The sequence below is a fragment of the Apus apus genome, chromosome 5, assembly GCF_020740795.1.
Source record: "Apus apus isolate bApuApu2 chromosome 5, bApuApu2.pri.cur, whole genome shotgun sequence".
Classification (NCBI taxonomy): domain Eukaryota; kingdom Metazoa; phylum Chordata; class Aves; order Apodiformes; family Apodidae; genus Apus; species Apus apus.
In genome coordinates, this window is record NC_067286.1 from 51,136,559 (window position 1) to 51,152,859 (window position 16,301).

Below are 16,301 nucleotides of genomic sequence, written 5' to 3' on the forward strand. Positions count from 1 at the left end.
TTTTTTTTCCCTGAAGGGAACAGGCATGTCCTGTATACATTATTTGAGCAAATTCAGACTCAGCATCGCACTGTTATGTCCAGGAGAGCTTCACATCAGAGCAGGGTTCCAACCAGCTCCTTCCAAGATGTTTTTGGTGACTTTGTGGTCTAGCTGTGTAGCAATGCTCAAGGATGCAGAAGCCAGCTGGCAAAGTTTGTCATCCACAGCCTCTCAAAATCTACTTTCATGGGCTTCAGTGGGATTTGAATTAGTTTTTAGGCTGAAGTTCCCCATTGCTGGGTGCCAGTAATTGGGTCAGTTATTCCAAAGTGTTCAGCACTTGTCATTCTTGTAACAGCCTTCATAGTCACATTTTTCAGGGAGTCCAAAGACCTGGTGTGTTTAAGGCTATAAAAAGAACAGTCATGAATGTATTTATTTGTATCTAGGGGATGCAGCATTATTAAGTGTTCATTCTCCACATATGCTGCAGACAATATTGGTAATGATAAAATGTTCTATGGTACTGATAAATGCTGCTTTCACATACACTTCTCTGACAGATTTAGAGCTATCTGGTAACGTTTCTCAGGGGAGCGGAAGTAATTATAGTAGTTACATATACTGAATTTTTTTCCCTCTTTCTGCCTGTTTGCCTCTAATAAACAGAGAGCTTCTAAATTCCTTTGCACTCTGGCATGCTAGAAATTAATGGAGTAAATGCACATGCTGTTTTACTTTGCCAGAGATTGGCTTATACAACAGATTTTTACTCTGTAAGACAGATTTTCCTATATTTGTGCTTTTTTTCATCTCCCCCTGAGGAGTATTAACTCAAAGCAATCACAAGACACCCATCCTTGCCTGCTGCTTCTTGAACTGCTAGATCCTCTTCTTTACTTCTTGCTTCTCTATTTGAAGCTTTTTCTTTTTAAGAGGAAAGGACAACTACTAAAAAACCTAAAGGTTGTCTCCTTTCCTAAAATCATAACCATTTGATGTGGGAAAGCTTAAACATGTAAAACACATTTGTTCTTGTAGAATTTACTTTCAACAGCTGTATTCCTTCTATTCAAAGCAAGATAGGTAGAGTGCTCTGTGAAGTGCAGTACTGGAAAAGGAAGACGTACATATTTGGAAAATGCTGAGCTGCTCGTGAAGCTGTAGACACTGCATGTTTATGACTTGGTTTTCTAAGCAATCTCCAGAGCTTGAATGGATTACAGTGATATTTTAACAAGGCTGCTGGCATCCATCACCAGCTTTCACTTACTGAGAAAGCTAAAAGATGGAAGAATGTAATTATTTCTACGTAAGCTAAATGCTAGTGGCTGGTTGTCATGAGTACTTCAATGCTTTAAACTTCTCTGTCTCCTGGAAGGCAAACAGGTAAGTCTCACGGGCTTCTTTTCCAGTGTTCATTTTAGTGAGGAAGCAGGGGCTAACAGGAGTCTGGTGTCAAAGGGAAATGTATTCAAAGTGAAGGCAATCAATATTTTTTAAGATTTAAATATGCAATATTGTATGTTGTCTGTCAGGTTATGAATCCACTACATGTAAGCTGAAATATTTTTGTGAAATACTGTTGCTTTCCATAGCCAAGAGCTGAGTCTCATTCCAAATTAATACATAACAGATGCAAATACTATATACATTTATATATACTGTTGGAAGGGGATCTGTATGTCAATCATCTGTACATAGTGAAATATCTGAGTCTAAATCTCTTTTTGTCATTCTAGATTTACTTCTGGATTGATTACTCTGATTAAAACAATGCTATTTGGTATGATAAATGCAATAATATGTAAAGGATTGTACTTTCTAAAGATTATTTTTATTGAGCAGTTTTTAACTGAATACATGATTTCCTGACCTGAAATCTCTGGGGCAGCTTATGTTTCAGATGAGCTCTGCATCATTTTAGAAATAGTGTGGTAAACAAGGGGTTTCCTAGCTCACAAATGGGAATCTGACAACATCAAAAATATATATTTCTTTCCTTTTCACCCTTGAAAGAACACTTGTTCTCTGAGTAATGGCACTGCTGTGCCTCTAGAGGTAAGACTCGCTATTTGAAGACTTTTAACATAAAAGTCCTGATTACCATTCCAGGAAAAAAAGACTCTTTGACCATAAGTAGTTTTTGTCTTAATGAAGGTTTTTTTTTTTTGTCCTCTCAGAACATTTGCTAGCTTTAAGTATATTGTTAAAGGGCAAAGATTTTTACATGATTCTCTAAGATTTTTGTTTAAAGAATGACTATTGGAGAAGAGGGTGTTTTGGGCTAAAATACAAATATTCATACTTGTTCTTTGTTTTTAAAATACAGTTGTTTTCAGAAAGCAATTAATTTAAGCTCCATTTCCAATCTGACTGCAGTAATTGAACAAAGGCTGCTGGCAGACATAATTAGAAATACACTTCTAAGAATAATTAGATGTGTAATTAACAGAAGACTTGAGTTATTATCACTTTCTCCTCCTTACAATAATTCTGCATAAAAGCATAAGAAATTACTCTCATTAAAATCTCACAGCATATCAATCCACAAAAGGGAGTGAGACATTAAAGCAAAGTTGTTCAAGATGTGCAAACACTGTGATTAATTAATTAAACAGAGAACAGCACTGAGGAAAAGCTTAAAACCTTAAAAGCTTTAATGGAATATTTAAGAAATAGGTAGACTGTGAAAGGTTAACATGCTTAAACTGGTTTTAGTTTGGATTATTTTTTTAAACCGATACCTCAGAATATCGTGTGGATTGATATTTTTGTATTTTGCTTTTATCTTTTGGCTCTGAGAAATCCTTTTGAATATCTATATATTGTTAATCTGTAAAGTTTCCAAAATATTAATTAATTAATTGAGCAATTATTAATGAAGGATTTGTTTGAGAATGTTTGATGAAGTTTCCTTTCCCCTCAGCTAAGGGGCATTCTCTGTTGAACGTCAAGGACTTGCTGAGCTATTCCCAGTAACTTTAACCACAATGCTGCTTACAAAAATACCTCTATAGTGCTAAATAGAAAACTAAACCAGCTGGTGAGTCTTTTGTAAAGAAAAAAATAAACAGGTGTGTTTTGAAAAGCTTTACCAGTAAAAATACTGGGATTCTGAAGAATTATGATATTCAGAATAGAAAAGTCAGCAGTTACTGAAATCTGGCTTCTGTCAAGTTCTTCAAAGTGCATTTATTCAGGTCAAGTGTGATATCATGCCAACACTCATACTATGCATTTTGGAGTATTTAATAATGTTTAGGACTACTTTGGCCACTGTGCAGTATTCATTCTAGCAGCATCCTGTGTGCAGTGCAGTGATGAAGAGCCATAGATGTGGATCATGAATATTCAGATTATGTTATTTTTCTTAATGCTTGGAAGTTAACCCAGGAAAAGAAATCTCCTTCTCTTCTATTTCAGAAAAAAAACAAACAAACACCCAACCACAACAACAACAAAAAAACCAAACCAAAACAACAACCCTCCCAAAAAAACCCCAAAAAACCCAACCAAACAAAAAAACCAGCAACCAAAAAACCCACAAACAAAACCCAACAACTGAAAAACAGGGGGGGAGAGAGAAATTAATTTTTGTTCTATGGTATTAAGTAGTAATATAATGTAATACATACCCAAAAGCTTAATGAATCTGTAGGACTAATTTAGGCAGTGCCTGTCTAATCCTTCATTAGCATACTATTACTTTTTTGCCTGGTGGGTATATTGCCTTTTGAGAAATAATGTGACTGTTTATTCAGCAGTAATAACTGTTGCTGCTTGAGAGCTTTTTTACCATATGTGAACATGCTTATCTAGAGGATTTCAGGCAGATGATCACCCTTGGGATTCAATGAATTCATGTGTTGCATTTTACTACATGGCTGTACTGCAAGATTACTGTTTCTTTAATGACAATCCAGTTTGAACAGACATTGCAAACACATCACTGCCTCTAAGAAAATAGTACCTTCCTTCTGGAGTGGTTTAATGTACACGTGGAACTAGTATATTTAAGCAGCATTAGCAATGCAAGTCTGTCTCCATTTGATGCAACAGGCTAAGGAGGTTTTGCCTGAGACTGTGATAGTCTCCAAAGAGCAGAGCCCGGTCTTCTTCCCATAGAAATCAGGGAGCATTTTGCTACCTCCATCAGTGTAGGAGTATCAGATGACTCAATCTGGCATGTATCTGGTGTTCAGCATTGATGATCCCCCAACAAGTGCAACTGCCACTGCATCTTGTTTATACAAAATGGCACTTTAGGTCAAGGTAACCCTTTTTAAAATAAATTGAGATTATTCCTTTATGTTCCATTTGTGTGCCAAGAAGTTAATTTCAAACCTGGTTTTCTTTTTCTAAAGAGAAAAGATACTTTGTGTATGTATTTTCTGCAGTGAATGTGACTGTGCTACTAGCCAGCTAGTCACATTTTTGTGCTTAAATTTTTGATAGATCTATATTGAAATGCTATTTTTAGTGTTAGGGTGATGTAAAGGAAGCCTTACTAAGTTACTGGTACACAGGGAATTTAAACTGAAGCTAACTCTGCAATGGCCAGTTGTTACTGGGGGTCTATTGTTACTAGCTACACTGATGTAAATTAAGGATTATTTAATTTAAATCAGTGAATATTGGAGATTTACTTTTCTATAAATGAAATAGAAATCTGATCAATTAGAATTTATTTCAGACTATCCTATGAAAGCTTGAGTAAGCCAAACAATTATTACCTACAAGCTGTAACCTTTTATTGTTCCTTAGTCAGCTAGTGGTTAAGTTGGAATAAAGCAGCATTTATTTAAAAAGAAAGAGAACAACAAATCTAAAATGTTTTGCATTTTACTGGCTTTACTTACCATTGTTTGTACTGTTTTCTTACTGTTGCAAGTTTTTGACAGCTATGATATCCTAATCTGATTTGAACTGATGGAAACTAGAAAAGAATGAGACCAGTTGCCATATAGAATATTGAAAATTTTTATTACAGTAACATTATATTTAAAGTATGTTAGAAATATTTAATGAATGCTAAGTATGCTGCAGATAGATGGAACTATGTGTGCATACTCTGTTATGGTTTTGGATTTTTTTTTTAATGAAGGTCTGTTTCTTATGGTTAGATTTTTCAAATTCACTGCTGATGATGGTCTGGAAATGCACTCACTGAAGCTCAGACTCTCACACATGTATTATGGCATTTAAACTAAAAAGGCAAGAAATCAATTCAGTTGTTTGTGCTGCAATTGACTGAATAGTAGATGAGACACAGGATATTGAAAGGTCAAAATAAAAAACATATCCAGAAGACTTCCTTGCAAATTATGTTCACAGGCTTATAGCTTAAATTTAGTTCATAGCTGAATTATACTTTTTATTTTATACCTCAAATAATTTATGTGATCTCTGCATATTTTATTTATATTAAAATTTCTATATCCTTTACATAGAATACTGGTTTTGGAACCTAATTAAGTTCTCAAACAGCAGCTACTGGAGAAGGTGCAGCTTGCAAGGAATAAATTGATGATCTCTATCAAAGTATTAAAGTACAATTGGGATGCAGGCCAATGTTTTGTTAAACAAGCTATTTAATCTGCTTCTGGTGGCCAGGTGATACTGTAGCAGGCAGCTGGGTGAACTGGGGAGAAGGTTTCCCCTGTTACTCGGTCTATTGTGGGTGGCCCTCTGCACTGTGGGAAGTCATCTCCTGGTGACAGTGGCAGTTGAGACCATCTGAGCACCCAAGGAGTGACACCTGCACACCTCTTCTTACATCTCCCTAGTCTTCCCTTCTCCTGACACTTACAGGGAGATTCCTGGGATATTTTTCTGCTTCAGCTTCTTAAAGCCTGACAGCCTGTGGCCACATCTTCCAAATCCCATGGGGCCTCTGCCCCTCTTCAGGTAGGGGACAGTAATTGCCAGTGCAGTAAGGAGCCCATCTGCCTGCACCACCCTCTGCCCCCACAGCACAGATATCCACACCCAGCTGGAGAAAGGCACCATTTCCTCAGCCTGGGCCACCACATTGCACTTGCTGCAGCCATCACTCACCTTCTTCAAATGTCATCCTTCTGCTTGATCCTTTCACAGAATCACAACATCATTCTGGTTGGAAAAGACCTTTAAGATCTTTCCTACACCCTGGACTAGAACATATTGACAGAAGGTTTTTTTTCTTCCCGTTTGTCTTCCTGGGGACTTTCTCTTGTTATCAGCAATACAGAGCAGCCAGTCTAAGATCTGAAATGGGCTTCTGCCCAACCACTTGCCATGGCTTGTTGCATCTCCCCATTATTTTCATGCCCAAGATCTTGCAAGATGGGCCATATCTGACTGGAGGGCTTGAACATGAATGGGTGCTGCTGGTCTGATTTGCCTGCTGTAAATTACTTTTTTTTGGTGGGACACCAGTTGTACCATGCCCCTGGGGGTTGAGAGCTGACTGGATCCTAGCTTGATGTGGTCTTTAGGCGCACAGGACACTTATTTTTCCAAAGAGGATAATGCTATTATTGAATGGATAGAAAGGTGGGAAGAGGAAAGATAAATAGAGCATGGAATAGAAACAGAACACATACATTAGTCAGTCTTTTCAATGCATAATAAGAAACGTTTCCATGAGATTAAATTCAAGCCTTGTGTAAGTTAAAGAGAGAGTGTAACAGGCTGAATTTTATATTAACAGCTTTCATTTCCTAAAAAAAATAAAATAAATGAAATTGGCCAAATGTTGACATCTCCAATCTACCTCTCCCACACTTTCTTTAAGTAATCTGAGGGCTTCTTCTTACATGGCAGTTTGCTTTTACTTTGAAATCACCAGTTGTTGACTTGCTTCCTTTCTATGATTGTTTTGTTCTTTGCTTTGTCCTTCAACTACCCTTCCCTAGCACTTTTTAAGATATTTGTTCCAATACAGACAGCTTCAGCACTATTTGGTATTCCTCTGTGCTAAAATAAAGTACAAAACAGGACACATTCAAATATTAATAATTTGTTGTCACACTTTTTAAAGATTGTACTGTTGAAGATAAAAACAGGCAATGACATGAATGCAGAGGGGTAAAGTGGAAAATATAAACCAACTACAGCTTATCATGTTGAAAGAAACATTTCTTTACTATGTGTGTGGTGAAATATGTTCATAGAAACTTAATAATTTCATTGCAAGAAACTGGGAAATCTTTCCACCTCTCTTTGTTCCCTTAGTCTAAACATTCATATGTTTTCCAGCTTATCATCTTTTCCCAAAAAAGTCCGTCCTCATCTTTTCTCAGTATATTTCTATACTTTTCATTTACTATCTAACTTAGATCATGTGCTACCCTCATTCTTCTATATAGGACTTCATAAATTGTTACACAAATTCAAAGGAAAAAGTAGTCTTTTTTCCCTTATGCCCTTCAATTGAACCATTTTCTTCCACAGGTTGGAAGGACTCTGGCAGAAACACACAACCTGGCTGTATTTAATCTCCTCCTTTCTTTCTCCCCATTTCATTCAGAAAAGAAAAAGAAAAAAAAAAAAAAGAATATTTAAACAGTATTTAATCTTATCATCACAGCTAGATGAAGCAGTTCTGCCTTATTTCCCTGTTCCTATGCTGTGTGTCTCTCATCCTAAGCCAGACACCCTTTCTTTGGTACCTTTTACTTTTGCAGACATTAATGTGCATCCCTATACACATGCAATTTCACATTCAGTTTTCGGTACTCTTATGATCCAGAGGTCAGTGTGTGATAAACCATTCCCTAAAAAGTGGCAGAAGAGTAAACACTTATATAAGTTTTTTACCTAGAAAGGAAAGAGGCTGAGAAGAGATATAATGAATTATATATACATAAAAGATAGTTGAGATGAGGAATGATATTTGTGAATAGAACAAGAAATAGTATGTTTAACTTTGCAGCAATGAAGCTTAGAAATACCCTTTTTGTAGTTATGGTAGTGAGGCATTGGAGTAAATTGCCTTTTAAAAGCATGGCTTATCCTGAAAGGAGACTTGTAAGCACTGGTTAGAAAGCCATTTCCCAGGAGTAGCATGTGTGTTATAGATGCCAATGTGAGACAGAGGTGGGTTAGCTCCCTTTAAACCCTTTTTATTGTCATTTTTCATCACTTTGTTGCAAGCAAGTAAACTTGTGGGCTAAAGGAAGCCATGTCATATAGGAGCAGTGACACACAACAAAATACACTCTTTGCATCAACCACTGCTGAGGAAACCTTGTTGGATTTTTTCTACCCACGTAGCAAGATGAGGTACTATGAGAGATAGTCAAAAGAAATGTTAAAGGGGTCAGAAGAAAAGATAAAGGGAGAATCTATGATACCAAATTAATAACATAAATCAGTGACCATCTCCATCAAGAACAGTCTATGTTTATTATGTGTGGTTTTAGTGTGTTTAACCTATGTATGGTACATTAGTAGACCACAGGAGACACATTTTCATGCAGTAGGTGAACTACAGGATCTCTTTGATAGAAGAGTTGTTGGTAGGAGGGTAAATTACTTTCATGTACAAAACCAAGACTAAAGTTCCCATATTTCTCTGTATTCTGTACATGGGAGATTAGAATACCCACTATATGCTCATGTCAATAGACATAGCGGATGAACTAAGTTCTGCTATCAATTTCGTATGGCAGCTCTGCTAACCTGATCTAATGGTCCTCCCTGAGCTTTGAATATATATGAATCATCAGCTTTTGCTAAGAAAGTGAGGCTAAACTGTAGATCTTATTTATTAAAGCATGAAATCAGAGTGTTGTGGGGCTAAGCTACTGTCAGAAAAGTTATTCTTTTGTTTAAGATAACCTGTCCCCTTTTCACAAAGACCCTGTTTTTGCCTTTAGATAGCACACATAAGCTATAGGTTGGAGTTTTTCAAGGGGAAAAATTAGATGACTCTGTTTATTTGTGTGACTGCAAGCAGAGGCAGTCCTCAGGGTCTTGCCCTTTAACTTGTCCTATCACTATAAGAGAAATAAAGAGCTAATCTAGCTCAGGTCTTTGACATTAATCACGTGTGAGAAGTTTGGCCAAGATCTGATATCTACACTTGCTGCCAGGTCACCAGGAGAGAAATCTTGAGGTCATTTCTTACACCTTACCTGTGCAATGGAAAGACAGCTTAGTCAGTGCTGAACAAATGCCATGATGTGACTAAGGATTAATCCAAAACAAGAGCACAAAAGAAATCTTGGTTTGGATGCTGTGTGGTTTTGGAGATTTTTTTTCAGTCTCTAGAGTCAAAGAAGTCAGTGGAAGCCCTACCACAAATTGCAGTGATCAGGCTCTATTCAGGGTCCACCCACTGGGCATCAACCTAGCAGAAATTCTCTCTGTCATTCCTATGGGACAACTGGTCAAGGTGCTCTAGGAGGATTCCCTTGGAGCCAGCTCCTTATCCAGTTATTTTTTGGGCCAAAAGTAAATGGCCTTATTGCTGTTGCTCTCATATGAGGAACTTAACACAACATTAGTTAATGCAATGACAGCGTTACATCAGAGAGAGTTTCATTTTGCAGTGTCTATCAAAGATATCCAGGCAGTTCCTCTGGATGGTGGCTTTGGTTTACAGTGTGCCCTTTCAAGCCAAATAAGTGTCTGCTTCGTCTGAAGTGCAGCATGATATACAGGTCAGGAATAAGTAATACATTTACCCTGTTATTGCAGGGATGGAGCTTAAGTGGGCACAGCTTCAACTGGAAACTCACTTTTGAACCCAGGAGTTGGCACAACCACAGGTGTTGTCATTTTAATGTCACCTTTGCAGCATGCCTGGAGAACCAGAGGGTTAACCCAGCTTTGCCTTTCAGAAGGGAACTGCACCACCCTGGTTTGCCTCCCCCATGCCTTTCCTGGATGGGTTTCCTAGATCTGAGCCAGCCCCCCCACCCCAGGCACCCCTCTGGAGCAGTGGGTTGGAGGGTGCCCTTTGGGGCTGCAGTGGGGAGCAGGGCTGCTGCCAGAGCCCTGCCACTGTCACACAGTGTGGGGGGAGCAACCCACCTTCTCACCCTGCTGCACTAATGGGGGCTTTTCCCTTTTCCTGGCAAAGCTTCCGTGCAGGGCAGCTGAGGGCATCCCGGGAAGGGTGAGCGAGCCCCGGGAGGAGGAGGGAGGCGGGGGAGACCGTCCCCTCTCCCTGCTGCTGCTGCTGAAGCTGTGCCGGAGCCGGAGCCGTCGATGTGGCTCCCCAGAGTTAGTTGCTCAGCAACCAGAATCAATTAATATGCTTTGCAGAAAGTGCAGGGGAAGCCCGAGCTGCTGTCAGCGAGAAGGCAGGAGGCTGAGGGTGACTCAGGATCCCACTCTTGCCTGACACCCAGTCGGTCCCACCCCATCCTCTCCAAAACCCCTGTTAGCCACCGTTCTTTATCTCTTTCTCCTTCCCTATGATGACTTAGTGCGTGTGTTCCCAAACCCTTCAGGCAAGGTATCTACTTGCTCAACAACTCTCCTGCTTGGAGGGCTTTGCTTTTAGATCCAATTTGTATTTTGGGGTTAGTTGTCAAGCTTTCTCCATTTCTTTTCTAGAAATTCTGATATTCATATTCTTTGGAAAGGGAAAGGGAGAGCTGATGTTTTTGTCAGATGGTTTTAAAGATTCCTCAGGATGAGAAGGGTTGTTTGGTAGTGCACAGTTGAGCAGCAGTAATGAAAATGCATCATGTGTGAATTGGGAAAGTTTTTGCTCTTCCTTTTTTCGTAGGTAATCAGCACTGCATATATGAGACCAAGGAGGTAGTCCTGATTGTTGTGAAACACTTGGATAATAGAATAAATAAGGGGTTGTTGCTTGTTTTGTTTTTTTTTTCTTCTTTTCTGCATGGTAATTCCAGGGCTTTGGTAAGGTATTATTTTCTTTTTTTTCTTTCTTTGATTTTCTTTGGAGTCCCTCTGATGACACCACGAATCTGGGAATGAAGAACTTCTTAGAGGTGATTGGAAATGGCATTGCGGAGCTGAAACTTAACTGGAGGAAATATATCTCCTGAAGAAGAAAATATAATGCACTGTAAGGATCTGTCTTCTGGTGAAAAAATCAAGCCTAGAGAAAACTTGTCCGCTTTGTTAGGAAGAATGGGTTGGACAATTTTCTTCAATTCCAAAGGATATCTGAATGCCATGCTGAGCTTAATCTCTGCAGCATGCTCTGTGCTTCTCATCTCTTCCTGATGCACTGCATGGTAAGGCCTTTTCCCTTCTTTTTAATAATAACGATATTTCTGTTATGGTGATATGTAAAAATAATAGAAATAATGAATTGAAAATTGAAAAAATGTAGAAAGCTAGCAAAAGAACATTTGTTTGTATGGTTGTTTCCAGGAGCAAGTGTCCTGATTACTGCAGCAGCTTTGTAAGATCATTTCTGTCTTTCTCCTTTGCTTTGTGACAGTGTGTATGTACGTGTGTGTGTGTTTGTGCACACCTGTGCTGTCATTTGCACTTGGACTGGAACATCAGTAGCTGTATTGTACATATTTCCACACTAAAGAGTATGCTTAAGAATGTTCAGACATTTCTCTCTCTTTTTCCCTCCCTCCATTCTCCTCCTCCTGCCCTCTTTTTCTCTCAATCTGTCTGTCTCTCTGGGGTCATGGTGCTATACCTGCCTTGCACCTCAGTTGTGCACTGACCATTAGAAGACAAAAATTGAAGGTAAAGGAAATCCTGTATCAATGTAAGAATATTTATGAATAAATATTATCTGTGTACATAACAGCTACACAAGGGTTTTGAATGTCTGCAAGATCTGCAGGTACAAAAGATTTACTTTATTTTGTTTCCCACGGGAAACAAGTAAGAAATGCAGAGTTGGATGGTGTGTTTTAGCTAAAGGGGGAGGCAGATCCTGTTACACGTCAGAAAGCCAAAAAATGACCACTGTGAATTATGAATATATTACTCTTGATGACCCAAGTCATAAAATAAGCAAACACAGTATGACATGTTTCAGTATCAAGTAATTTTTGTCACATATTGGCGGGGTGTTGAGAATTATAATAATAAATGGCTTCAGTAGATATTGCGAGATATTTTTCTTTAAGAAATGCAATGTGTTTTCATCCTCCTGGGTGAAAGGTGCTAGGGGAGTGCAAGACGATGTCATTAAGTAACTAAGCAGCTTACCAAAATTTAGGGTAATTATCAGGAAATTGCTAGGCAGATCAGGCATTATTTAGTAAGTGTACTGAGATGGAAGAACAGGTTAATTTCTGGTTAGTAAACCAGAAAGCCTGGTTTCCTTGGATCTCTCTTCAGAAATGAGAACTAAAAGATGCAAGAGTGGTGATGTGAAATATATATATTTTCTTATGCATTCTGGTTGATCACTGAGCTTGGAAGAGGACAAGTTGAGTGCCTCTTCAGGAGCAAACTGTGTTAAGGGCCTGCCCCTCCTCTAAGGGTAATTCCTTGCAAATCCCACTGTTTTTGATGGGGTTAGAAACTGGCCAGGAGCAGGTTTGTGTGATGGTTATCACCGGTTGTCCAGCTGGTCATGGGGGTAATCAGTTCCTGGCAGCAGATTTGGAGGGTGAGAGGGATGCAAAGAGCCAAAGCAAAAAGGCCAAGCCAGGCCACCCTGGGGCTCATTAACAGGAATCAGAGCTTAAATCCTATTCAGAAGATGGAATTTTGTGGTATTTCCCAGTACATCTCCTCCTTGCATGATGAAGGAATACAGAAGACAGTTTTTAGAGAGAGAATGGTAATGCAGCTTTTTGAAATCACTGCAGTAGGAGGAAACAGAGATGAGACACATTCCTCTAGTGTGAGAATTTTTCGTTATGGTTCAGGGGAAACAGCCTTGGTTTTAGGAGAAAAGGTTCAAAATATGCATAAATGTACACTGAAGTAGATTTTTTGTGCATTTACCATCTAAAATGTGTATAGGAATGTGTATAGGGATCACAAAGAAAACTGAGGAAGGTCAACACAATACATAAATGTTGCCTTCCAGTCTTTACTGTTGAAAGCAGCTCGCTCTTGTAGAAATGGTCCCCTCTGCTCTTTAAGTGAACATGGACTGCATCCTAAATTCAAGTTTCCCAGTGCAAATCTCTCCTCACATCAGCAGGTCTATTTCAATCAATGGGACAACTTGTGCGAGTAAGAACTACTCATGTGAATAAATTATTAAAGATTTTATTAGACAAGGCTCTTTGATTGTCATGGCAACAGATTTATTAGGCTTCGGGCATCATTTGTATTTCCCTTCTAAACAAAATCGTTTTTCCTTTTAGCCACATGAATCCTTTTCCTTGTAATTAGGAGAAGAAAAATAGGTTAATTACATTCTTAAAGATCATGCAGCTGTACAGATGCATCGTTAGTGAAGAATTATAAGAGTATAAAAAAGTTTACTTTTATTAGTGGTCTCCAAATCTGAGAGAAGTGAATTCTTACTGGAATTGTTCATTGCCTTACTAATTTTTGTGGCAGTATTAACAAAACTGCTAAGTATTGTCAATTCTTCCTGCAACTGATTAAAAAAAAAATTAAATCCTTTTAAATATTACTGATCTTATTAAAATAAGCACTATTACTAGATTCAATGATACTTACCAAGGTTTCTGTTACATTAAATAAGTTCATTCTTTAGTTAATACATGTTACGTTCTTTACTTGATCCAGGAACATATTTCTCTTCATGGTATAGAAACACAATACAAAGTCATTATAGTAAACTTCCTACAAAATATATACATAATATCCAAATAATCCAAAATAATTTGGATTTTCTTTCCCAGTGCAATTTTGCATGCTTATAAATGTTTATATTCTAACATAGCAAGTACTATTTCCTTCACTGTAATTTGTAAAGAACAGCTCCTTTTCAAAATACAGTGCATAGGGTTTTTTATTTCCCACTAGAATTAGGCATAATGGAAGAAATAAATTTATAAGAAAAAGCAAGCACAGCAACCCTTAAAATGTATCCAGTACAGTAATGCAGCAATGGGTTCATTTGTTTCTTTTATCCCTATAAGAGCAACACATATGTAGTAAGAATAGTGGATTATTTTCTAAAGAGTGAGTGATTTTGAGAGAGAAGTTTATGCATGATACAGGATGCTCATTGCCTTTGCCAGACATTTCTGTCAGTGATTTACTGTGGCTTACAACTCTTTCTGTAGTGACATTTTTAATAATTTACTTTAAACATTTGCACAACAGCTGTGTTTGGCTTTCTCTGTCAATTCTAAAGCTAGTAAAATCAGTAATTTCCTTCAGTAAAGGTCTGATGTTGAAAACACATGTATTTAATTTCAGTCCATTGAACTGCTTCTTTAGTTAAACTATGTGAATTAGAGCTTGAACTATCCGCATTATCAGGGAAATCATACTGAACAGTGGAAATATTTTCCACACTTGCAGAAACTATTTCTAGTCAAGAAAAATGTACTTTAATAACACAACACACAAGCAGTTCCTGTACTTGGAATGCCTTGAGCTGTGCTGATTCAAGACCCAGCAAAAACTGATTTTTGAAAGGCCTGCAAAAAAAACCCAAACCAAAACCAACTGAGTCTTAAACTTCTGTTGTTTAAACATAAATAGCCACAGAAAGAATGCTTATCTGACAAGAAATTTCAGTAGATCAGCACCTTTGTTTTTCATAAGCCAGGATCAAAAAATTGAAGAAGCATCGTGTTTTTTAAAAAATTAGAAACTCCCCAAAACCATATATATGGAAATACTGATTTCAAAATGACACAACATTTAATTTTAACATTTTTAATCAGACTTTCATTTGTACTGATACCTGTTTGTCTATTTTTCTCAGTGAAAATTTGCAACACTTTTCTTTTAACTGATGTGTTATAGCTGTCACAGTATTTATTGTCTCTCACAAGTCAGCTCTTCAATTAGAAGCTCTCTGAAGGGACATCTTTAGACTCTACATGTTGTATAGCCCTGTATTACTGATAATAAAGAGCGGTTTTTACTGAGTCTGTGGTAGATGAAAGCTCTGATTGTGATTCCCTCTGTTCATTCTTTGTGTATTTTCAGCAAAAAACAGGCTTCCATTTTGCTGAGAGTTTTACAGATACCAGAAGAAGTAGTTTCTACTACAAAAACCTTCACGAGGCCTTCAAAAGCCACGCAGACAAGGAGTAGAATTAACGGCATATTAATATCCTTATTAAATAGATAAGGAACTGAGAAGCAAAGAGACTGCCCAAAGCTGTGCTGGCAAGGGAAGAGTTAGAAATCAAACCCAAATGTCCTTATTCTAGTTTCATCATTGTCTCTGTAAGGTTGCTCTTAATTTTCTTCATTTTTTTGCTTAATGACTTGCATTTGGACTTCTAAGATAATACTAGTTGAAGTATCAAATGTGAAAGGGAATTATTGATGCGTACTTCCTCTCCAGTCTGACACTGTTGTCCTAAATTTTTTCTTTTGTTTCCCAAGCCATTCTGTTTGAATGTAACCATTAATTATGTAACTGCTTTACTAAGCAGGGAAAGTAAATTCTGGATTAAACAAAAAATATTAAATGAAAATATCCTTAGTATGCAATACCGGTTCTGAGGGATGTACATGTGTATCTGTTTATGGTTTCAGGGTTTAGGGATAGCTGTGGGGGCATGTGATGGTTTTGAGGACACTTGGTAAATGAATGAAATTTCAATGCATAAAAAATTCCAATTAATACATAAGAAGAATTATGTTTTGCCATCTAGAATTCACAGATCATTATGAATCCAGCACTTGTTCACAAAAAGATAACACAGAGAATATGGTACCTAACAGTGATCCTTATTAACCCTACTCTGTTTATATAGGTTTTCTCAAAAAGTACTTAATGGCTAAAATTATATCTGAAGTTGAGGAAAAGATACCTGTCTTGGCCTCTTAAAACAAAACTGGGAAAATTTTGTTCACATCAAGAGGCAAAAAAGCTTTCTGCAAATATGCCAGACTTTTGGAAAGAGTTCTGCAGCAGAATATCCAGGAAGCTTGAGGGCTTTCTGCCTCACTCTGGTCTACTTACACAACTCCAGGTGTGACACAGCTCTGGATGTGACAGGTACCATACCTAGCCAATTACCCAGTGACATATTGAAGTAGAAGTGTATGAAAGTCTGATTAAAAGCAGCACTTCCACTAGAAATCTCATTTTGCTTTTGTTTTATTCCTGAGAAATGTTAAGAAGAAAACTTACAATACATCCTGCTGTATCAACTACACTCTCATTTTTCTGATGTGAACTTTTATTGGCCTACAGTGGAAAAGAGTTAGAAGTAAATGCCTTAGTCAATACGTTATCTGTGACAGGGAACAATTATGTA

The 16,301-nt window shown here is 37.7% G+C and overlaps 1 long non-coding RNA gene across 6 annotated transcripts in view; it reads left to right on the forward strand.

Annotated features, from left to right (window-relative positions):
* LOC127385823 (uncharacterized) overlaps positions 1 to 16,301 on the forward strand; it is a 155,687-nt gene that overhangs the window by 116,314 nt on the left and 23,072 nt on the right. For 4 of the 6 annotated variants that reach the window (XR_007889759.1, XR_007889761.1, XR_007889757.1 and 1 more), the window contains one exon: positions 10,892 to 11,186. This is a non-coding gene — a long non-coding RNA (uncharacterized LOC127385823). Of the gene's footprint in view, positions 1 to 1,313; positions 1,372 to 10,212; positions 10,433 to 10,891; positions 11,187 to 16,301 lie in introns of those variants that run through there. The other 2 variants (XR_007889760.1, XR_007889756.1) reach the window with 2 other exon arrangements.